Genomic DNA, 26,134 nt, shown 5'->3' with positions numbered 1-26,134 from the left:
GCAACTGAAAAGAAAAAAAAAACGCTTCAAAAACCACCAGGAATACGCTCTGCTCAGGTGTGAATGCAAGCTTATGTGTTTGAATGCATTCTTGGTTTAAAAATAAATGAACAGGTTTATTCATGCATTTAAACCAAAGAAAACTTTAACTATGTAGACGGCCTTTGCATACTTTATATCTCTGGGAGGTAAGGCTGAGCTAAGACTGCTAAGCTAAGGACAACACAAAATAGCACTAGAAAAGTGAGTTTGACATTTCAAATACAATGAGATTTTCTGGACCAGATTTAGAAGGGTTACAACTTGAGTTCTGCACGAATGCAACTTTATTGCTATTTTCTTGGCTAAAAGAAAAACTTCACTTGCTGAGCTTTTAGCTAATAGACTGAAGGGTCTCTGCTTTCTGGGCCACTCAGCTGCAGTGGACCCCTCTCTTACTACCGTTCACCTGTGTTCAGCTGCAGTAATACTAAACCTTTCGATTTTATAGCATTTGTACAACACTACACTATACAAAGAAGTTGTAAAGGCTATAAAGACTTTTTTTTTTAACCTTAAGGCATTGCCTGCATTAAAGTGTTACTAAACCCACAACAGTAAAAACAGCCTATGCAGTAAAGCATGCTTGTTATACTCACTGTGGAACCTAAGGGGTTAATCCTCTACATTGTGGACAAAGGCTGTTTGAGCCTGTCTTCTCCGATCCTCCCCTTCTTCCACAGTCCCCAATCCATCTCCTGATAGAACAGAGCCTTGGGGGCAATCGGCACATGCTCGGTTTGGTGTGTATTGCTAGAGAGTGTTTTTTTTTTTTTTTTCTTTGGAGGGTGCATGTGATCAGCACAGGCCCAATCAGCACTGACCAGAGGGTCAGAGGTCCTGCAGTCTCAAAGAACAGTGAGAGTAGAATGAAAACTCCTCCTCCCCTCCTCCTACAAGCTTTAACCAGACACTGATAAAAGTCGCAAGACTGCTATATACTGCTCTTGAGAAAAGGTATTTAGCCGTTTATATTTACTAAAATAATTGCATTTCCATGTTCTGTGTACTGTGGGAGACCAGATATAGTGAATGCAGGATCCTGGGTTTAGCAACACTTTAAGGTAAATAATGTTACAGCATCTATAACCCCCCCCCCAAAAAAATCAATCCAGCATTGTGCCCATCTGTATTGGCTCTCTCCTCTATCCCCTTGCATTTCCAGGACAGAAGTAGCAGTATACCTGCTGCTGTCAATTAAATCCTGTGAGGAGGGAGCAGGGGCATGACTGAGCTATGCTGTGTGTGTCAACAGAAGCACACAACACAACCCGGCTTAGGAGCGAGCCCACATGTGTGCCACCATAGGAAGCGGATTCCTATGGTGGCACAGAGAGAAGAGGAGGGGCTGAGAGCACCAGAATAGGAGGCTCAGGGTCACTCTGTGCAACACCTTTGCACAAAGCAGGTAGGTACCACGTTTATTATTTTTTTTTTAAATTAGACTTTACAACCCCTTTACAGAAATGTGGCCTTTGCACAGGGGAGTAAAAGAAGTTCAACAAGACATACTGATTTACTAATGCAAACTGTCTGCCTCCAAGGACGCACATCCATCCCTGTATGCAAGCAAATGCCCTGATATGTGTTCATCAGCGTACAGCCGCTCATAGAATTGTATTGGTGATTGTACACCATCACCTGTCATTCTGGGCGCACAGTGACACTGGTTTTCAGTGTATGGCTCAGTGTGAATCAGCCCATAATTCAGATTTTAACGTAAACTGAAAAACACTAATTACTGAATCATCATGTGATTGCAAAATTTTTACTGAGAGAAGTTTCATCCAGTAGCTTAAGGCTGGATTCTCTCAGTTGGTGTGAATGGGCAGGTATGGTTTCCATTTTCAGCACTGCACATCATGTCAGCGTTATGGTGTGAACAGAGAACATAGAAAACAATTGTTTTCTATGTGCCTTAGCAGTGACCTGTGCTTATCAAAAGCGGGAAAATGCAGATGACTGTACATAGTGTGAACGAGGACTTACACTAAACTGCACAGCATAGCATAGATGAGAACTACCCACATAGGAAAGAATAGGGTTTCTACTTATTATGCATTCTTCTGCAGCAAATAGCAAAAGGTTGAATAGCCACTAAATATTTTTTGACTCAAACATTGCTTTTCCACATACTTGTTTTTTTTGGGGGGTAATGAAGCAGTCAAGCAGTTAGCGTTTCTAGAAGGAGATCATCCTTGGCAGCCTCCATATTTCTCTTAGCAAAGGATTGAATGTGAACCTATCAGTACATACAATTATAGTATAGTAAGCCTATTTAAAAATACTTATTTGATGGTCCTTATTTTAAAACTCAGTTGTATTGGTGTTCTCAAGCCCCCTTTGGACAGCCGACACCTTTGCCCATAGCAAAAATTTGCTCAACATGAACTAGAGATCTAGTATGAACCTAGATCTAGTGATTTAAGACTTGGGCCACCATAATGGCATTACATTACTATGCTTGTATGCCTAGACAGGGTTGCTTTAACAAAAAGGCTACAATTTTAAGAGGCGTGCCCACATACCTACTAGACTCACCCATCAAGTACAATCTAACAGAATGCCAAAAAGACAGAGATTGATATCACACACATTGAGAATAATGAGCAGACACTTGAATGCCTCATTACAGGATCACTCCCTACTTCCTTGAAGAAGATAGACACGTTTATTGATCCTATTAAGGAGAGGTCACTAGGCGTGACAAATCAGGTGACCACGTTTCTACTTTTTAAATTAGCCGTGAACCTAAAATACGTCTAGAAACTGGGTTTGGTTATAATTTGCCTGTGCAATAAGTAGAAAAGGATTCACTAGTCAGGTGTAGAGCTCACCTTAGAAGAGGGATCCAGCACAATGACAGGTGTGCCTTACCCACAGAACAGAAGAACACTGCTGCAAAGTCAATGACTCCTGCAGCCCTTTGCATACTGAAAACACAGGTGACATCAGGGTTCTAAGACTTCCCGACATGCACTTCATTCAGGACCATTTCACACAGGCATGTTTTTCAGATGGATCCAGACTGAACCACAATGTACGTCTATGAGCAGGCAATGAAAATGGATGTACATCTGATTAGATCAGCTTACATCCCCGTCTGTTCATGTCCTCAGAGAAGAACGCTTGTGTCCTTTTCCATTTTTAAAGATATAAACAGGTGTTATCTGTTTGGACCACTTCCGTTTACATCCGTTTTATGCAAGAAATACTTTTTTTTTTTTGTTCATATATGACTATTTTCTTCAACGACTAATGCCCCGTACACACGGTCGGACATTGATCGGACATTCCGACAACAAAATCCTAGGATTTTTTCCGACGGATGTTGGCTCAAACTTGTCTTGCATACACACGGTCACACAAAGTTGTCGGAAAATCCGATCGTTCTAAACGCGGTGACGTAAAACACGTACGTCGGGACTATAAACGGGGCAGTGGCCAATAGCTTTCATCTCTGTATTTATTCTGAGCATGCGTGGCACTTTGTCCGTCGGATTTGTGTACACACGATCGGAATTTCCGACAACGGATTTTGTTGTCGGAAAATTTTATATCCTGCTCTCAAACTTTGTGTGTCGGAAAATCCGATGGAAAATATGTGATGGAGCCCACACACGGTCGGAATTTCCGATAACAAGGTCCTATCACACATTTTCCGTCGGAAAATCCGACCGTGTGTACGGGGCATAAGAATACAAACATGTGCAAAACAGATTTATACTGATGCAAACTGAAATAAAAATGGATGCATACATTGATGTAAAAGGATTTCATTATCAGTTTTCATGATAGAACCGGTGCTCACACAGGGCACTGTGCTCTGTTCGGCAGGGTACTGTATTTAACAGATCCCCCCCCCGAATTAAAGCTGAATGGGACGAATGTCAGATTTTATGATATCCATATTGATTCAATTTGTGTCTGCATTTTGACTGTGGGACCTGTGATGGTTTTATGGGCGGCCAGATGTTCCTTTACATCAGGCTACCTCCGATTCGTCATGTTTAGTTCCAGTAAAAACGGAAAAGGACGCAGTCCATATATACCAGCTGTGCTCATAAGTTTACATACCCTGGCAGAATTTATGATGATAACACAAAAAAACATTTCTTTCACTCGTGGTTAGTGTTTGGCTGAAGCCATTTATTATCAATCAACTGTGTTTACTCTTTTTTTTTCATAATGAACAGAAACTACCCAAATGACCCTGATCAAAAGTTTACATACCCTGGGGATTTTGGCCTGATAACATGCACGCAAGTTGACACAAAGGGGTTTGAATGGCTATTAAAGGTAACCATCCTCACCTCTGATCTGTTTGCTTGTAATTTTCTTTCATCCAGTGCTGCACTGACATTTCTGGATTCTAAGTCATGGGGAAAGCAAAAGAATTGTCAAAGGATCTGTGGGAAAAGGTAGTTGAACTGTATAAAACAGGAAAGGGATATAAAAAGATATCCAAGAAATTGAGAATGCCAATCAGCAGTGTTCAAACTCTAATCAAGAAGTGGAAAATGAGGGGTTCTGTTGCAACCAAACCACGGTCAGGTAGACCAACTAAGATTTCAATGTAGATACTTGCCAGAACACCAAGGACACAGCACAGGATGGCGTCCAAACGGTTTAGTTTATTGCATGATCACAACACAAAGAGGTGCAACGTTTCGGAGTCACGCAGGACCCCTTCGTCATCACATGCCTGATGAAGGGGTCCTACGTGACTTCGAAACGTTGCACCTCTTTGTGTTGTGATCATGCAATAAACTAAACCGTTTAGACGCCATCCTGTGCTGATCCTTGGTGTGCTGGCAAGTATCTACATTGTGACTTGAACCAGTATCCAGCTGGTTGTTGCTGCAGCACCCAACCTTTAGAGCTTATACCAGGAACATGTGCGATGGGAATATGAAACACAACTAAAAGTTCAGCCACAACTGCCAGGAAAATATGTTTGGGATGCAAAGAAAAACCCACAAATAACTTCAGGTGAAATACAGGACTCTCTGAAAACATGTCATGTGGCTGTTTCAAGATGCACAATAGGGAGGCATTTGAAGAAAGATGGGCTGCATGGTCAAGTCGTCAGAAGAAAGACATTACTACGCAAATGCCACAAAGTATCCCACTTATAACATTGCCAAACAGCACAGAGACAAGCCTCAACCAAAACCGCTTCATTTTGAAAGGCTTCAACAAGGCCTATGATGAAAGGTACACCATTCCTACTGTGAAACACGGAGGTGGATCACTGATGTTTGGGGATATGTGAGCTACAAAGGCACAGGAAATTTGGTCAAAATTGATGGCAAGGTGAATGCAGTATGTTATCAAAAAATACTGGAGGAACATTTGCATTCATCAGCCAGGAAGCTGCGCATGGAACATTCCAACATGATCCAAAACTAGGGGTGCAACGGATCAAAAAACTCACGGTTCGGATCGTTCCCCGGATCAGAGTCACGGATTGGATCATTTTTCGGATCAGCAAAAAAAAAAAAAAAAATCTCCCCCACTGTAATAGACATCTTCTCCCCCACTCACTGCAATATCCACAGACATCTCCCGCACTGTATATCCACAGACATCTCCCCACTGTATACAGTATAGGAAGACTAGTGTTTAGTCTTACCTTACCAGAATAGAAGCCGGTGTAACAACATATTTGGCGACCCATCGCAGTTTGCTACGTAAGTGATGTTCCGTCGCCACCATCTTGCTACACCCCACACTCGTCCACACTAAGGATACACTAAGAAGGAGGAAAGCATGTTGTTACACCCACCGGAGTTTTGCATTTTATGCGTATTTATAACAGTAAAGTCAGTATATATAGTGAAATACAGGACTTAGAACGCAGTCTGACTGCTTGGATGTTGAATTTTAAAAGCAGCGAACTTCTGTCAGATTAGCAAACCTATGAGATGAGCAGGGCTATGCTGCTTTTAAAATTCAAGATCTAAGTAGTCAGACAGAGTTGTAAGTCCTGTATTTCACTATATAAACTGACTTTACTGTTATAAATACGTGTAAAATGCAAAACTCCGGTGGGTGTAACATGTCCGCTTCCCCCCTTCTTAGTGTATCCTTACTGTGCACGAGTGTGGGGTGTAGCAAGATGGCGGCGATGGGACGTCACTTCTGTAGCAAACTGCAATGGGTCGCCGAATATGTCGTTACACCGTCCAGAGGGGTGATGATGTCAGCGAGCAGCTCACCGCCGCTGCCGGGTGTACCAAGATGGCCACCGCTCCGGAGCTAGGCCGAAGCCGCGGCCTTAGGAAAGGCCGAGGCAGCAGAGCGCACCGCGGATCGCGTGATGTGCCGATTCGAACAGGTTGACCCGTTCGGATTATTGATCGGTGATGAACCGTTGCACCACTATCCAAAACACAAGGCCAAGTCGACCTGTCATTGGCTACAGCAGAATAAAGTGAAGGTTCTGGAGTTGTCATCTCAGTCTCCTGACCTCAATATCCTTGAGCCACTCTGGGGAGATCTCAAATGTGCAGTTTATACAAGACAGCCTAAGAATTTACAGGAACTGGAGGCTTTTTGCCACGAGGAATGGGCAGCTTTACCATCTGAGAAGATAAATACATCACACTTACATCTGTGAATGGGTGATGAAACTTCATTTTTGCGATTGCTCCCTGTATTTTAATGTTCTTTCACTAGCAAAGCGGCTTGCAACAATCAAGTAATGCAAAGGTTAATTATTTATATAACACTAAACAGTTTGTGCAGCGCTTTACAAAATGAAGATTTTTAAATAATTATTATGGTAAATATAAGTTTCGGCATACACAGTCATCAAAAGTCAGTAGTTTGACTTCCTGCCGGGAAATGCATGCTGCGCAAGTGTATGAAATTTTGGAGAAATCCAGTAAAGTGTAAATCCTTAACCAGTTCCACTGGTGTTTTTGCTTAAAACGTTTGTTACCCCAACACTTCATATTCCCGATATGTGCCTGCTGTACCATGTACTTGTATGAGAAAGTATGCTGTTCCCTTTGTATTGCTTCCTTTATGCGAGATCCCGTGTTCCTGCCAGTCCCTCGGCTTTCCTTTTGAAAACTGACCACACTAAGTGGCAGAGCACACCGTGATCAGTTCTCTAACTGTGCTGGAAACTCAGTGTGCTCTCCTCCAAGGATCAGACTTGTCCTGATATGCCCCTGCTGTAAAGCCATTCACTGGGAAGATCAGTGTGCTGCTGCTTCTCCTCCCTCCACCCCTTATGCAGCTGAGAACAGAGGGAATGGGATCAATTATAAAAAAAAAAAAAAAAAAAAAAAAAAAAAAAAAAAAAAAAGGGAAAAAAGCTATTTATGTTTTTTTATATCTGTACACAAATATTTTGCCTTTCATTTCTATTATAAACTGAATGGGTTGTTTTACAAAGTGATCGTTTACAATACGTTCTCAAGTGAAAGTCATGAAAACACATATCAATGCATGCATTAAGCCACATATAACCTACTATTCATGCGTTTTTGATGCAGAAACAAAGTGCACCGACTACATGTGGTGTGAACAGGTCCTTAGCCCGGGTTCACACTGCCCGTGACTACAGAGTCGGACCCCAGCGTGATTTCAGCACAACTTGCATGCGACTTTTTTAACAGAAGTCAATGCAAGTAATACCAAAGTCGGACCAAAAGTAGTGCAGGAACCTTTTTCGGAGACAAGTCAAGTCATACTAATTAGAACGGTTCCACTGCACTGAATGGGGTCCGACTTCTTGATGCGACAAGTGCTCCAATTTAAGAGCGATTGTCGCATCAGTGTGAACCGGGCCTTAATATGACCACACACGTATTGATATGATCATTTATGTAATCACCTGATGAGACTCAAATAACTGAATAAAAATCATAAACCATAGTCCCTCCATTCAACAGTAATTTGCCTTGAGCCCTATGTGTTCAGTTCACTGTAAAAAGTAGAACATGCAATTCTTTTTTTTTTTTTTAATGCATTATGTTGTGAAACAATCCAAGTGCTGCGGTGAACAAAGATGAATGAAATGTTACTCTGTGACATTCCAATAAAGTTATAAAAAGAAAAAAAGGTAAACAGTGTGATGAGCAGTAATCAGTCCACCGCCCTAATTCCTTCACAGCACACAGTAGCGGCTGCATGTTGTAACGCACTGCTGGTATGAACGGGTCCCTTAGGCCCCTTTCACACTTGTGCAACTTGGAACTGCAAAGTCGCATGACAAGTCATACCCCATGATTTCCAATGAGTGCCTTTCATATCTGTATGACTTCAAGTCGCACCGACTTCAAAGTAGTCCCTGTACTACTTTGGTCCGACTTTGATGCGAGTTGAGGTCCACAGACCTTAAGTTTAGACAGGCATTCCCTGAAATCGTGTCAAAATCGCGGCCGCGACTTGCGGTAAAATTGCTGCAAAATTCCGCAACTTGACGTGGAAGTGTGAAACAGCAAACTTTTACTTGGTTTTGGTGCTGGCAAATCAATCAGTTGTGGTGGAATTCTATTGATCATTTCTGATCAATCGAATATCTGCATGCATGTCAGGCAAACAGTCACAATACAGATTAATTAAATGAATTAAAAATGATCACTTTCACCAGACTGAAATTACAATTTACCAGAAAGATTGGATACTGTATATATTACATCACTCGAGGATGAATCGTTTACTTGCAATAGCTCGTACCTAGACTGATCACCAATCAATATGTGTATGACCACTTTTAGGGGCCCATATATACTAGAAGTGAGGAAAGATAATGGGACCCCTTTCCACTGTCACACTTTTATCTATGTCATTCAAGGTATGGTATTTGCTTTACTTGGCTAGTAGTTGAATGACGGGGCAAAAAAAAATGGCCCATGACGATGTACCACGGCTGACATTTATAAAAGATCCACTCTAATACATTTAAGATAATTTACTAAAATAGTTGGGGGTCTGGTCCAGCTGCCCATAGAAATCAATATCTGGAGGTGGGTATACACCAATAAACACGCGCATGCAGACAGATGTACAATCCTAGATGTGTTGGCAAGTGGTAGGTCTGTACACATATAAACTTGTGTACAGCCATCGATTGTTATGGGCAGCGGCTGTACGTGACACTCAAATGGGGAAATGCACCTGAATGTTACATTGTACAACCGCAGGCAGCCGTGTGCAGGAAGTTTATTACTTCCCAGATAACTTTTCCTGTGTTTAGGACAATAGTCACACAATAGACCGCAATTACCCAACACTGCACAGACAGAACCTGTGAACAGGATTGCTTTTCACATAACTGGAGTGAATGTTTATACATTTCATGGGAACATTCTCAACTCTTTTAGACTAGGTTTCCACTAGTGCGACTTTTCATGCGATTCGGGACTGAAAAGTCACATGCCAAGTCGTACTCCATAATTTCCAATGAGTACCGTTCACATCTGTGCGACTTCAAGATGCAGCGACTTCAAAGTAGTCCCTGCACTACTTTGGTCCCACTTTGATGCGACTTGAGGTCCATAGACCTCAAGAATACACAGGCATTGCTTCAAGTTTCGGCAAAATATTGCGGTAAAAAAATTGCAGCAAAATCGCGCAACTTTGGGGACACAATAGTGGAAACATAGCCCAAGGCCTCTTTCACACAGGTGGCCCGAGGGGGGGGTAAAATCAGGTGGCTGAGCCGCAGTTTTACCTCTATCCCCATCTAAAATACAGCTGGGAGGAGACTGTTCACATTTAAGGGCTCGTTCAGATGGGCACTGAGATCTGTTCTCAGAGTCGCTGTGTGAGGGCAGCCCATAAAAATGGATGCAGATGAAGCAGCTGCGTAGACACAGTCATGTGCACGGATCTGAATGCAGACACTGTATACCTGCTCCAGCATGTATGTCAGAATTCTGTCTGTGCAGCCACTGTGTCTGCATCTATGGGCTCCGAGGTGGATCACACACAGCAGACGGCGGCTTAGAACAGAGATCCCGTATCAATGAGCCCTAAGACAGCATGGCAAGTTAAAAAGGTGGCACAGTGAGGTTGACTTAATAAAACTGAACAGTGTAAAATCTGGTGCAGCTCTGCATAGAAACCAAATCAGCTTCCAGGTAGAGCTGCACTATTCTGGCCAAAATGAGAATCACAATTTTTTTTTGCTTGGAGTAAAAAGATCACGATTCTCGTGATGTAAAATCTTTCACATTATACAAAAAAAAAATTGGGCTAACTTTACTGGTTAGTTTTTTTTTTTTAATTCATTAAAGTAATTTTTTCCCAAAAAAATTGCATTTGAAAGACCGCTGCGCAAATACAGTGTGACATAAAATATTGCAACAACCATTTTATTCTCTAGGGTCTCTACTAAATATATCATGTTTGGGGGGTTCTAAGTAATTTTCTAGCAAAAAAAAAAAAAAATTATTTTAACTTGAAACCAACAAATGTCAGAAAAAGGTTTAGTGGTTAAACTTCCCTCACTTACACAAAGTCTATTCCATTGACAAATTGTTACAATGTTTATACTTAAGTTCAACTGATAAAGAATGATAAAGATTTCTTGGCAGACTGCCCATTTTTTCCTACCTTTCTTTTCATGGCTGTGGCTTCAGAAGAGCAGAGAGAATTCTTTGCATAGCAAGAATCGTGAAACACTTGTCAAGATCGCAACAAAATCATGATAACGATTCTTGATGATTAATCGTGCAGCTCTACTTTTTTTTTGTCAAAGCCTAACGTCTTAGCGCTGTCACCTCCCGGCCCTTTAAGAGGTTTATGACGCCAGGAGGTGGGGCTTAAGAACACGTGACCGCCATGATTGGCTGTCACAGTGGTCATGTGATCTGAAACCTCCCGATCGCAAGGAGCGATTGGAAGCTTTTGTTAGACGGTGTTGACCGTGCCAGGAGTGCACGCTCTTCGCACTGGTGCATGGGCAGCAATTCACGCAAATATGCGGCCCCTCTGCGCTAAGGACTAGGCGCAGAGAGGCTGCGTATTTGCGTACGGCCAGTGTCAAGGGGTTAATTGAACAAGCTGAAGTTAGAAGCTGATTGGCTACCATGCACAGCTGCACCAGATTTTGCATTCTCCGATTTTAGTTAGGCTGGATTCACACCTATGCGAATTGGATGTGGGTTTATTCGCATAGCGGGAGAATGTGACCGTCTTTCTATGAAGCCGGTCAAACATCTTCGGGATGGATGCGGAGCGCGCTGCACATGTGCGTCTTTAGCTCTGGTCCAGGCCTGAATTCAGGCAAAGATTTGGCCCTGATTTGTCTGGAGAATGGGGACGCACAGCGTTCCTATGCGATCCGCAGCTGGTTCCAGTGTGAACCGAGCCTCAATCAACCCCTACCTGTCCAATTCAGCCATTTAAATCGGAACTAAAATTGTGCTGTTGTTCACTGCAAGCAGGTAGGATTTTCTTGCAGAAGAGACAGGTAATATCTCTTTTTCAATAAAACTGACCTACCTTACAGTGGATGGCCTGATCTCTGTGTCCCGGAATGATGGCCTACTATGCATGCGCAGGAGCAACCTCATTCCAATGCCTGAAAACTGGCACCAGTAGGAGACAGGGATCACTGACAGAAAGGTGAGTATAGGCCATCTTTAGGCTAGGTTTGCACTATAGTGTGGACTGTATATAACCGCACTCTTTCCTGTCCCAGCATGAAAAACACGCTGGGAACTGCATAGCACTACGTGGATTCTTATGAATGAATCTTTCTTCCTTCTTTCTGCATAGCACTATGTGCTTTCCCTGCGGCTGTGACTGTGGAAAAGATAAGAGCATAGGTGTGCACAGCCTGTTGCATTAGGGTGTGCCACTCAAAGCTCAAAAACATGGTACTGATCTCTCACTGTGTTCATTCAGAAAGGGAAGGGGCGGGTAAATGACATTACCCCTTCCCCAATCATTAGAGCTGCCACCTCATCCCTTTAAACCTGAACACATATTAATTACACAGGTTCTGTGGCTGATTAGGGTAGTGATTAAACTCACTTGGTGCCTTATCTGCATTAAACTAGCCTCAGAACCCGTGTAATTCATAGGTGTTCGGGTTTAAAGGGGTGAGGTGGCAACCCTACCAATCATCCTGAAATAACATCTGTGTGCGCCCACAGCAGTAGCCAATGGGAGAGAAGGGAAGAGAGCTGCATTGCAGGAGGGGGGCCCCCCGGGTAGCAGGGGGTGATTAGTGTGTGTGCCCGGGCACACGCCTATGGGGTGAGAAGACCTTTGACCTGCAGAGGTAAACTGGCATAGTGTGAACCTAGATTTATCCAATGGGGTATCACTGCAACCAGGAGCCAAGGCTTGCTTACAATAACATTACCCCCCATTACAAATTACTGATAAAACAAAAATAAATACAAAAGTTTAGGAAATGTCAGGATCACCACCTGGCAGCACTCTGGATCCAGAGCACATCACTTGTCAGAGACTTGGTAAAGCATTGTCTGGGATAGGGCACAGGGAGTGGGATCACGGAGAGGGGTCGGGGATCACGGAGAGGGGTCGGGGATCACGGAGAGGGGTCGGGGATCACGGAGAGGGGTCGGGGATCACGGAGAGGGGTCGGGGATCACGGAGAGGGGTCGGGGATCACGGAGAGGGGTCGGGGATCAAGGAGAGGGGTCGGGGATCGAGGGATCGGGGATCAAGGAGAGGGGTCGGGGATCACGGAGAGGGGTCGGGGATCAAGGAGAGGGATCGGGGATCAAGGAGAGGGATCGGGGATCAAGGAGAGGGATCGGGGATCAAGGAGAGGGATCGGGGATCAAGGAGAGGGATCGGGGATCAAGGAGAGGGATCGGGGATCAAGGAGAGGGATCGGGGATCACGGAGAGGGGTCGGGGATCACGGAGAGGGGTCGGGGATCAAGGAGAGGGGTCGGGGATCAAGGAGAGGGGTCGGGGATCACGGAGAGGGATCGGGGATCAAGGAGAGGGATCGGGGATCAAGGAGAGGGATCGGGGATCAAGGAGAGGGATCGGGGATCACGGAGAGGGATCGGGGATCACGGAGAGGGATCGGGGATCAAGGAGAGGGATCGGGGATCAAGGAGAGGGATCGGGGATCAAGGAGAGGGATCAGGCAGAGGTAAAAGGCTGAGCAGTCATTGGTAGTAGATGACATGAGCTGTCACCCTTGTCCCCTGTGTTGTCAATCATTAGTTTTCCTATGTTCCTCCATGGAGAGGAGGGAAGTTGTACGATGTGATCATGTTGTCATCACACACAAGGACACAAGTTCCCATACAAACTTCCAGCACAATGAATGATCTTCCAGGAAGAGTCCATGGGCAGGGATCAGGAAGAGGGATCCATCTGGGATCAGGAGAGGGGGGAGGAGGAGAGCGATCCTCCTGTACAAAGATCAGAGCACAGCCCGGCTGTGTGGGGGGGAGAGGACAGATCACACACACACTGATCACTTACCGGATCCGGAGGGGCCTCGTCCACTCTCTGACCCCACAACACTGCTCCGCTCTGCCTCTCCGCCGGAGCACAGCCACCGCTGACGTCAGCAGCCAATGGCCGGGAGAGGAGGGCGGAGCACGTGGACAGCTCCCTGACCTCACCCAGCGTCTGTCACACCTTAGCTCGTCTATGGAGACTCCCTCCCTCCCTCCCTGCAATGACATGGCACCTGTCTGCTGAGGGACCACTTACCTGTCTGACCCCCTCCCCTCCCCATTCTTCCAGGTACAGCTCTGGGCTCTTCATCACCCAACTTCTCCTGTTATGTGGGGGCTTCTCACTCTTAGTGTCCAATGTGTGACTTGTCATACTCATACCACCTTGGACATTACAGTCACACATTGTTGCAGTTGTAACCTTTATTGGTTGTTGTTTCTATAAAACTTTCCATAAACATATCTTTAAAAAAAAAAAAGAGCCGCCCATGTGTGTGCGCAGACTATCGCATTAGGACAGGGCTTGACAAATGGGAACTAAAAAAAAAGTTAGGAGCCAGCTTGTGCCTGGCGATATGTAACATCGCTTTCATGAATAGACGCCCCAATAGATGCGTTAACGTTTGTATGTGCGTATATGTGGAGATGGAGGGGGCTCAAAATTTCATTGGTGGTGTGGGGGATTTTATAACATTGGATGTACCTTTTAAAATAAAAAAAATATATATTGTATGTGCGACTAAGGTGCAGCGAATGGTCCGACGTTCATGCAACTTGAGGGCCATAGACTTCAATGTTAACCCTCAAAATGTTACACAATGCAACCGTTGTCCATTATCACCTGTAAAGACAAAGTCGTATCCAAGTTGCACCCATCCAAAGTTGCACCAAAGTCGGCGCAACTTTGGAGTCATACAAGTGTAAATGGAGAGTTAGGCTGGCCATACACGGTCGAATTTCTAAATCATTTTCTCTTGAAAATCAGAAAATTTGTGCGTTTTGTGGTCCGATGGTGCCACCATTGATTACGAAATTCGGCCAACCAAGCCTTCAATTTCACCTCATGTTGCTACAGAAAAGTATTTTCATGGCTGGGAATCTTCTTTTCTGTCCGGGAATTTTCTTTTCTTGCACATGCGCATTTCTTTTTCGATTACATTTCTCGCACGATTCTCCCATCATTGATTAGAAAATCGTTTTGCATTTCAAAAAATTTCCAACATGTCCAATTTCTCAAATTCGATGCCCGCACGAAAAACGGCTGTTGCTGCAGCCCAGTAATGGTGCAAAATACCAACGAAAATTCTTAGATAAGATTTTCCAAAGAAAATTCTTTCGAAATTCGACCCATGTATGGCCTGCTAAAGTTGCACCAAAGTTGGCGCAACTTTGGAGTTATACAAGTTTGAATGGAGCCTTAGGCCCCCCTTTCACACTTGTGCGACTTTTCCTGCGGCTTTAGACATCAGAGTCACATGACAAGTCATACCCCATGATTCCCAATGATAACCATTCATATCTGTGCAACTTCAAGTCGCACCGACTTCAAAGTAGTCCCTGTACTACTTTGGTCTGACTTTGAGGCGAATTGAGGTCCATAGACCTCAAGTTTACACAGGCATTCCCTGAAATTGTGGCAAAATTGCGCAACTTTCAAGTCGCAGCAGTGTGAAAGGGGATGCAATGAGAGTTGCTCAGAATCACATCACATTGTTTTCAACGGTGCCCATTCTCACCAATGCCATTCTTTGCTGTGCGATTTTGGAAAAGATTCATGTGATACTTTGGTGCAATTTGGATGCATAGAACATGCAAAACGCAACCAGGTCGCACTACATAATCAGATTGCAGATTACATCAAAATCGTATCACAGTAAACCAAGCCTAATGCCTAGTAAGTACACAGAATGCCTAGTAAGTACACACAATGAGAAAATCAGATGAAAGATACGCTTTCCGAAGCGACCGTATGAGAATCTGATTGTTAGCACACAACTTTCGAGAGCCGATCACAACAGTTCATGCAAAATTATCCAAAGGGGCATACACGAAAAATGTTCTCGTACAATACCAGATCGTATGATTTTCATTTAATCAGTACAGTATGCAATCGTAAAAAAGTTGACAAGACCAAGCATGCTTGGAAACGAAATAATACATTACAATACATGACATCATCATGGAAGTTTTCTGTCTTCTGAAATTTTTTTGTAATTCTAGTAACCTATTCGTTTTTGAAATGAGACTAGCATGCAAAAAAAACCAACAAAAATAATGGACGATCAATCGTCCGATATGCTCATTGTGTGTAGCAGGCATAAGGCTCAGACAAACAAAGATTTGAGGGGCACACCCTAAAAATGCAGTAAAGATGGTGCAGCCATAAGACCATACAGACAGAACAAAAGATTACAGCGCCCACACACAAAAATGACATTTAACTCCTACAAGGCTATTTAAAAATACCTGAGTGTATTCAGAAAATATGGGGATTTAGTTACACCATATGGCCATATAGTGCTAAGCCCACTACTACGTCAAAGCACCCCAATACCCCACTGATACTGGGGTACTTTGACGTAATAGTGGGCTTAGAACTATATGACCATATGGTGTAACCCCCATATTTTCTGAATATGCTCAGTTGTTTTTAACCACCTCAATACAGTGCGCTTACACCCCCCTCCTGCCCAGACCAATTTTCAGCTTTCGGCGCTCTCACACTTTTAATGACAATTACTCAGTCATGCAACACTGTACCCATATTAAATTTGCGCCCTTTTTTTCACACAAATAGAGCTTTCTTTTGGTGGTATTTAATCACTAGTGGGTTTTTTATTTTTTGTGCTATAAATAAAAAAGACCGTAAATTTTGTGAAAAAAATGCCTTTTTCTTTGTTTCTGTCGTAAAATTGTGCAAATTAGTAATTTTTCTTAATACATTTTGGCCAAAATTTATACTGCTACATTAGTGTAAATTATTTGGTCTTTATGAAAGTTATAGAGTCTACAAACTATGGTGCCAATCACTGAAAATTGATCACACCTGATGTACTGATGGTCTATCTCATTTCTTGGGACACTAAGGGTCGGTTCACACATGGGCAACACGACTTTAGCGCGACTTTGTACCGCGACTTCAACGCGGCTTCAGCGCGACTTTAGCGCGACTTCAGCGCGACTTCGGTAAATTACGAGGCGACTTGAAGTCGCCTCCATGACAGGCGACTTCGCCTGTGGCCAATCACCTCTCTGGGAGGGAGGGGGGGAGGGAGGGGTTTTCTCTGCAAAGTCGCTTGACTTTACAGAGAGATCCGACTTGCAGGCGACTTACATTGAGTTGAATGGGTACAAGTCGCCTACAAGTCGGATAGAAGTAGTACAGGAGTCTTTTCTGAAGTCGGAGCGACTTCAGTAGTGTCAATTAAGACGCTCCCATTGCCTACCATGTTAACCTAAATGCAAAGCGACTTGGGGCGACTTGGGGCGACTTGAGGGCGTACAAGTCGGATCCCAAGTCGCCCCAGTGTGAACCGACCCTAACAAGTCAGGAAAGTACAAATACCCCCTAAATGACCCCTTTTTAGAAAGTAGACATTCCAAGGTATTAAGTAAGTAGCATGGTGAGTTTTTTTAAGTTGTATTTTTTCCCACAATTCTTTGCAAAATTAAGATTTTTTTCTTTTTTTTTTTTTACAAAATTGTCATATTAACAGGTTATTTCTCTCTCAGAGCATATGCATACAACAAATTACACCCCAAAATACATTCTGCTACTCTTACCGAGTATGGCGATACCACATGTGTGAGACTTTTACACAGCCTGGCCACATACAAAGGCCCAACACTGAAGTAGCATCTCCATGCGCTCTACGAGCATAGATGACACATCTCGTTTCTCAACCACCTATTACATTTTTGAAGGCCCTGGAGAACCAGGACAATGGAATTACCCCCAAAATGACCCCATTTTGGAAAGCAAACACCCCAATGTATAATCTATGAGGCATAATGAGTCTTTTGAACAGTTCATTTTATTCCAGAAGTTTTTGGAAAATGTGGAAAAAAATTAAAATGCATTTTTTTTTACACAAAGTTGTCCATTTATCAGATATTTCCAATACATAGCATGTACATAGCAAAGATGACACCCCAAAATACATTCTGCTACTCCTCCTGAGTATGGCGATATCACATGTGTGAAGCTTTTACACAGCCTGGCCACATACAAAGGCCAAACATTGAAGTAGCATCTTCATGCATTCTACGAGCATAAATGACACATCTCATTTCTCGACCACCTATTGCATTTTTGAAGGCCCTGGAGCACCAGGACAATGGAATTGCCCCCAAAATGACCCCATTTTGGAAAGAAAACACCCCAACATATAATCTGTGAGGCATAATGAGTCTTTTGAACGGTTCATTTTTTTCCAGAAGTTTTTGGAAAATATGGTAAAAAATGAAAACGCAAGGGGCACAGGGGTAGAGGCTTCGACCCACCCAAATCTCTATGAAGCCTCCAGACTCCAGACCCTAATCCGGAAATTCCGAAACCCGGAGAAAACAAAAAAAATTGTTTTCTCCATCCGGAAAAACAATTCTGGAGCCCCTCACATATGTGAGACCCCTGTGTACTACAGTAGCAGGGCAACAGATCAGTCCAAGCGGTAGGCAAAAGCATAGTCCATAAAACAGGCCAGGGTCAGTTCACGTGCAAGCAGTCCAAGCGGTAGGCAGTAGCGTAGTTAATAAAACAGGCCAGGGTCAGTTCATGTGGAAGCAGTCCAAACGGTAGGCAGAGGCATAGTCACAAAACAGGCCAGGGTCAGTTCACGTGGAAGCAGTCCAAACGGTAGGCAGAGGCATAGTCAAAAAACAGGCCAGGGTCAGTTCACATGGAATCCGTGGCATGGTTATTTGGGAAAGAATGGAAAATGGTCAGCAGAGATGATGAAAATGGGGAAATGGTTAAAAATATGAGCTAATATTTTAGGGATGTATGATAAAGTTGGAAGCATTCACCAAAGGCCAGGTTGGTAGGGACACTGGGGACAATGGTAGCTGGTATCTTTTCTAAATCCTTTTTTGGTGCACACGCAACATTTTTTTTGCCGTCTTCGGCCTGCTTCAGATGGTGGAATGCTGAAGGGGAAGTGGCGCTCATGAAGTCGGCAAACAGCCTCAGAGCGAAGGTCTTCTGGGGGGGGTCTTTGGTGATAGATGAGGGATGTGACAACTTCTTCTATGAATTTTAGGAAGGGGGCGGGGCTTTCAATGGATTTGGTGTAGACTACGTAGGAATTGTAAATGGCCAAATGGATGAGATAAATTGCTACCTTCTTATACCAGAATCGGGATCTCCTTATTGACAAATAGGGCTGAATCATTTGATCATTAAAATCTACCCCCCCATGTAGAGATTATAATCTTGGACACATGTTGGCTTTTCAATGGGACCTCGTCTTCTTTGTACCTCAATTGTAGTGTCGTCATGGATGGTGGACATCATGTGCACGTCCCTCTTATCCTTCCACCTCAAGGCCAGCACTTCGTTGCATCTCAATGATGCTCTTTCCCCCCTTCGCAGCTTTTTGTTCACTAAAGATTGTGGGAAGCCCTTTCTATATTTTCTGGAGGTTCACACAGGTCAGGGTTTTTGCAGTGTATAAGTGTTTGAAAAGGGGCAGGCTCGTGTAAAAGTTGTCAACGTATATGTGATATCCTTTGTTTAGAAGTGGGTATGCCAGGTCCCATGCAATCTTTCCAGTTGTGCCCATCTAGGCTGGGCACTCGGGGGGCTGGAGCTGGGAATCTTTTCCTTCATATATGCAGAACGCATACAAATATCCCGTGGCTCTCTCACATAGCTTGTATAACGTTACTCCGTATCTGGCCCTTTTGCTAGGAATATATTGCTTTATTTCTAGCCGGCCTGAAAATGGTACCAGGGACTCATCGACACATATATTCTGATCGGGGACATAGAGTTCTGCAAATTTTTGGGAAAAGAAATTTATCAGTGGGTGAATCTTGTATAACTTGTCGTAATTTGGATGATTGTGGGGAGGGCACTGGGTGTTGTCGCTGAAGTGAAGAAAGCACATTATCATCTTGTATCGGGACCTGGACATTACGGTAGAATAAATGGGCATGTTGTGGATAGGGTTGGTGGACCAATAGGCATGTCCTTCATTTTTTTTTGTAATCCCCATGTTTAGGGTGAGGCCCATAAACACTTTGAACTCCTCCAAATTCAGATCTCTCCACTCAAAAGAACGGGCATAGGATGATTGGGGGTTGTTGGCAATATATTGCTGGGCATATAAATTTGTCTGGTCCACAATAAATTGCAGCATAGTGTCGGGCAAAAACATATGAAAGAAATCAATCTCTGAGAAATTTTGGGTGTTGGTCTGCACACCTGGCAGTGCTGTGAACGGGGGAATAATTGGTGATGCCGAGTTGGAAGGCAGCCATGTTGGGTTGGCTTGGATGTATGTAGAGGCCCTGGCTCTTGGGGGGTGTGACACTCCAGTAGTTGGATTGGAATTTCCTGTGCTGGTACTCAGGCGTGATGTGGCAGGACTGGTACTGGGTCTGGGCATCTGTTCCTGGGGCCTATCGCCAGCGGCAGCGCTGGTACTGGGCATTTGTTCCCGGGGCCTAAAGCTGGTACCGGCGCCTGGGAATTTGTTCACGGGGCCTATTGGTGATGGCAGCGCTGGTACTGGGCCTGGGAATATAATCCTGGTTTCCAGAGTGCCGTGCCCTTTTGGGAGGGACCCATTCTTCCTCCGATTTTGCCGATTCACTATTTGGTTCAAATGCCGAATTTGAGTCAGAATCAGAATTGGAATCTGATGAGAACTCCCCGTTTCTCTCATTGGTCATGGAGAGGATCTGGAACACCTCCTCACTGCTGTATACGCTTTTGGACATGACGCGGTGTGACAGGTGGCAGGTGACAGTCACTGATGGGCTGTGCGATGGGTGGCAGCTGATGTTCACTGATCGGTGATGACGGTGTGACAGGTGATGGTCACTGATGGGTGACAGGCCACGGACAGTGACGGGGGATGGCAGGCGGTCACTGATGGGCGACGGGTGATGGCTGGCGGTCACTGATGGGTGATGGCTGGCGGTCACTGATGGGTGACGGGTGATGGCTGGCGCTCACTGATGGGTGACGGGTGATGGCTGGCGGTCACTGATGGGTGATGGGTGATGGCTGGCGGTCACTGATGGGTGACGGGTGATGGCTGATGGGTGACGGGTGACAGGTGCACCGCTGACGGTCACTAATTTGTGACGGGTGACAGGTGCACCGCTGACGGTCACTGATGGCAGTCCCTTATGTGAAAGGTGCACTTTATTGGGTGACTGTGGTGACTGTTGGGTGACAGATGACAATTGGGGGGGCGATGGGACAGGTGTGGTGTTGGTGCAGACACTACAGAACACAGATCGGTAACTCACTGCTTCTGGCTCTTCTCTCCTCACACTGGAAATGGTGTGTGAGGAGAGAAGAGCTGGTAACAGCTAGTTACCGCTCTGTGTTTACATTCATGATCGGCTGTGAATGGATCACAGCCGATCACGTGGGTAAACAGCCAGCCAATGGCTGTTTACCGGCATCGGTGACGAGTAGTGTTCCCGGGAACACTCCGCCAACGACGCGCAGCGTGCTCATGATCCCGCGCATGCACGGTGCACAATGGGGTGGACCTATCTGTGATCGGCCGTGACTTCATCAGGGCCGATCACGTGGTAAACAGCCATGTCCAATGGCTGTTCACCCCCCTCGGTGTCGAGCGGTGTCTCTGACACGCCGCCACCGAAGGAACAGGGATGCGCGCACACGATCGTGTGCGCGCATTCCCTGTTTAAATGGGAGGCCGTCATATGATGCCCTCCCGCAATGAGAGCCGTGCCGCCTGGCCGTCAATTGACAGCCTGCGGGCGGCAAGCAGTTAAATAGCCTTGTAGGAGTTAAATGTCATTTTTGTATGTGTGCGCTGTAATCTTTTTCAGGCATAAGGCTCAGTTCACACTGCAGCAACCCCATTGTCGTGCAATTTTAGTGTGACTTTCATACAACTCTAAGTCACATTAAAGTCGTATAAGAGTAGTTTATGAACCTTTTTTTGAAGTCACTGGGATTTGAGTTGCATTGATTGCAACAGCTGCAATTGAAATAAATGTGTTTTGATTTGTCATGCATTTCTATGCGTCGCAAGTCGCATTGTAATTCGCAGCAGTGTGATCCAGGGCTTAATCCTGCCATAAACCTACCTGCTGTTCTAGGGTGACAACTGTACTGCTCAGCGTTGTCACCCCAGGACAGGGAGCAGATTAAGACTACATAACTCCCCCCTTCTCTATAACAGCTTATAGCAGGGAACAAAGCTGACTGATAATAGTCCAGAGGCAGAGAACACGGGAACTTATCAGCTCACAAGATGTCTGGCTGGCTGGATGAACCGATAATATTTGGGGACTTGTTGAAAAGAATTTTTTTTAAAAAGTGCATTCCGTGTGCGTTCCATGTGCGTTTCCCACATTGTATTTAACCACTTGCCGCCCGCCCACCGTCAAATGACAGCTGGGCGGTGCGGCTCCCGTTCTGGGTGGACGTCCTATGATGCCCTCCCAGAATGACAGCTCTTGCACGCCCGCAATTGCGGCCACGCCATATCCTACCAACACGGCACAACCCCGATCTCTGTAAAGATCCACAGCCCTTTAACCATGTGATTGGCTGTGTCCAATCACAGCCGATCACATGTAAACCCGGAGATGCCGGTAATCGGCGCTCCTCACCTCACACTGATAGAGTGTGAGGAGAGGAGTAGATCAGCGGCATCTCCTCACAGGGGACATCTAGGGATTTAATCAGGGCACTGATAATCAGTGCCCTGATTGCAATGTGTGCCCACCACTGTCAGCAATCGGTGCCCACCTTTGCCCACAAGTGCCAGCAATCAGTGGCCATTAGTGATGCCAGTCAGTGCTGGCTATCAGTGCCGCCCACCAGTGCCGCCTATCTGTGCCCACCAGTGCCGCCTATCTGTGACCATCAGTGCCACCCATCAGTGCCACCTATCAGTGCTCATCAGTGCCACATATCAGTGCCCATAAGTGTGGCATATTAGTGCCTCCTCATCAGTGCCACCTCATCAGCGCCCATCAGTGAAGGAGAAAAATTATTTATTTACAAAATTTACTGACAGAAACTAAGAAAATCTTTTTTTATTTTCTAAATTTTGTCTTTTTTTTTGGAAAAAATGAAAAACCCAGAAGTGATTTAACCACTTCAATACCAGGCACTTAGACACCTTCCCGCCCAGCCCAATTTTCACCTTTCAGCGCTGTTGCAATTTGAATGACAATTGCGCGGCCATGCTACACTGTACCCAAACAATTTTTTTATCATTTTGTTCCCACAAATAGAGCTTTCTTTTGGTGGTATTTGATCACCTCTGCGGTTTTTATTTTTTGCGCAACAAATAAAAAAAGACCGAAAATTTCGAAAAAAAACAAGTTTTTCTTTGTTTCTGTTAAATTTTTTTGTAAATAAGTACGCTTTCTCCTTCAATAATGGGCACTGATATAGCTGCACTGATGGGCACTGATACGGCGGCACTGATGGGCACCGATGAGGTGGCACCAATGAGGTGGCACTGATGAGGTGGCACTAACGGGCACTGATGATGGGCACTGATAGGCGGCACTGTGGGCACTGATAGGTGGCACTGATGGGCACTGATAGGTGGCACTGGTATGCGGCACTGATGGGCACTCATAGGTGGCACCGATGGGCACACATAGGCGGCACTGATGGGCACTCGTAGGTGGCATTGATTGGCATATATGGGTGGCACTGATGGGTACTTATGTGTGGCACTGATGTGTGGCACTGATGGGCACTGATAGGTGGGCACTGATGGGCACAGATGGGCACTGACAGGTGGCACCGATGGGCACTGACAGGTGGCACCGATGGGCAATGACAGGTGGCACTGATATAGCATTGCTGGGCAGATCTGGTCATTGCTGGGCAGATCTTTGGCATAATAGTGCCAATCAGTGCCCATTTGTGGGCACTGATTGGCACAGATTGGGCACATGTGGATGGCCATGGGGTACATACCTGGCCATCCACGTTGCCCCTTCCCTGGTGGTCCTAGTGGCATCCCTGGTAGTCCAGTGGGGTGATCTGCGGGGGGGCTGCGCTGATAAACAATCAGCGCAGACCCCCCCTGCCAGGAGAGCCGCCGATCAGCTCTCCTCTACTTGCGTCTGTCAGACGCGAGTGAGGAAGAGCCGATCAACGGCTCTTCCTATTGACAGCGTGATCAGCCGTGATTGGACACGGCTGATCACGTGGTAAAGAGCCTCCGCCGGAGGCTTTTTACCAAGATCAGTGTAGCGGTGTGTCAGACTGACACACCGCTCCACCGATCGCCGCGATGCGCGCCCCCGGGGGCGCGCTGCGGCATGTTATCCTGCTGGACGTCATATGACGTCCAGTCAGGATAACACAACCACTTCCCGGACGTCAATCCGCTATAGGGCGGGCGGGAAGTGGTTAAATACCACCAAAAGAAAGCTCTATTTGTGTGAAGAAAATGCGAAACATTTTTTACATGATTACAGTGTAGCATGACCACACAATTGTCATTCAAAGTGTGACAGCACTGAAAGCTGAAAAATGGCCTGGGCAGGAAGGGGATGTAAGTGCCCTCTATTGTGGTGGTTAAACACTCTGTCCTTGCGATCTGCATGCAGGTGCCAATGTATTGTTAACAGCACGCTGAACGCAGATCACAAACGTAGAGCATTTGCAGGTACCAAATCACATAATGCCGCAGCACTATGCGATGTGGTGCAGTGCATTTTTTAAAGTAGTGCAAGCACTAGGTTTGTGCAGTCCAGTGCATTTTGCAGCCTGTTGAAGTGAATGGGCTGTCAAAACACACCGTGCAGGAATCGCATAGGGACACATTGCCCCAAGAGCGAGCGAACCAGCCCTTAATCTTTGTACAATCAACTTTAGATTTACCAAAACTATGTAATATGAGGACCTACCTAAACTATCCAATCACTTTGTATCCGCTTAGGCAGGCCCTTGCACTACAGTTGTTGACAGATCTAAGGCTCCTTTCACATGGACGGCATTGCTGCAATGAAGGTCCAGATTCAGCCAGGACGCTACCTGCATGGGGTTTGCATGCTCTCCGTGTGCCTGCCTGGGGGTTCACTAGTTTCCTCCCACACTCCAAAGGTATGCTGGTAGGTTAATTGACTCCTGTCTTAAGTGGCCTTAGTATGTGTATGTGTGTGAGATTCTTAGATTGTAAGCTCCTTTGCTGGAAATTGCCAGAAGAATTTTGTGAACGCCCCCCCCCCAGTGACAGCTCATGATGTGATGTAGCACAAGTTTAGGGCTCATGTACACGGGCCAGGTGTAGTATTTACAGCATTCATGTGTAATATTTACAAATCTGAGCAGCAGTATTGTATGCTATGGGCCCACTCACACTGCTCCATAGACCAAAGCTAGAAAAGTCAAAATTCTTGGCCCAGGGCCACTTCCTGTCCCAGAGACTCAAAGAAATGTCTTAAAGGAGAAGTACAGCCGAAGCTCGTTTGGTTGTATCACAGGAATGCAGTTCATTCTGCACTCCTGTGACCTGTTTTCAGCCGACGGTGGGCTGAAGCAAGTCGTCGGCTGACGTCACCGACCCAGTCTATATGCTCGGGATCCACCCAGATTCCTGGCCCGGCACCCAGCTCAGCCTCTCAGTGAGCCATTGAGAGCCTGAGCCAGCCACTCCGAACCCCCTCCACAGCCCAGAGGGAAGCGCTCCAGTGAGTGTGGGGGGGGGGGGGGCTTGGGGCAGAGCCGAGCCACTAGCTCTCTGCTCACGAAGCTGTGATAACCGAGTGATCAACTTTTTTTTGATTGCTCAGTTCTCAGTCTTAGAGCCGTTTGGGGACAGATCCTTCATCGGATCGATGCTGCATCCACCTGAGTAAGTATGACTTCTAAAAAAAAAACTTAAACTTCTCTTTTAAAAGAGAAATCCCCTTTAGATCGCTGTCCTTGGAACAGGTGCCCCCATTAGAAGACCTCTGGGAAGTGCTAAATTTATAAGGGGGCAAAGGGGGAAACTGCTCTGGGCCCCCTTGACAGAAGGGGTCCCCTCTACACTAAAATAATATTTAAAAATATATATAAAAAAACAAAAATAAATATTAAAATATATAGTAATAATAAATTACTTTTTTTAAATAAATGGTAACCATGCACAGCTGCACTAGACTTTGCTATCTCCAGTTTTAGTAATTCGACCCCGCAGTTCTTACATAGGTGTCCGTTTATGAAGCAAGGGGAAATATCCACTGCTGAGTTCTCCGGCATTTACAGAGAAAATCGCTCTCCTGAGTGCCTGTTTATGTAGCGGTGTAGATCGCTTCTCCTTTTGAGAAGTGAAGCGATCTACAAATGCTTCAAACAGTGGTGAATGATCCCTGTTACTGTAATCTTGTGAGACATAGCGGGATTACAGTACCAGAAGTTCACCAAAACACTCTGCTCAGTACACGGACAAAAACCGTTAATGAACTGAGATCAGCGGCGATCCCTGGGATTTACCGCTTTTCACAGTTTCA

General features: G+C 45.2%; 1 protein-coding gene across 5 annotated transcripts in view; it reads right to left on the bottom strand.

Annotated features, from left to right (window-relative positions):
• Positions 1–13,627, bottom strand: part of MYO6 (myosin VI) — a 402,734-nt gene extending 389,107 nt beyond the window's left edge. For all 5 annotated transcript variants that reach the window (XM_073626829.1, XM_073626830.1, XM_073626831.1 and 2 more), the window contains exon 1: positions 13,479–13,627. The gene's annotated coding sequence lies outside the window, so the exon portion shown is untranslated. The remainder of the gene's footprint in view (positions 1–13,478) is intronic.
• Between the last annotated feature and the right edge of the window lie 12,507 nt (positions 13,628–26,134).

The sequence above is a fragment of the Aquarana catesbeiana genome, linkage group LG04, assembly GCF_042186555.1.
Source record: "Aquarana catesbeiana isolate 2022-GZ linkage group LG04, ASM4218655v1, whole genome shotgun sequence".
Lineage (NCBI taxonomy): Eukaryota > Metazoa > Chordata > Amphibia > Anura > Ranidae > Aquarana > Aquarana catesbeiana.
Note: the sequence above shows the minus strand (reverse complement) of the source record. Positions and strands in the feature narration are given on the sequence as shown.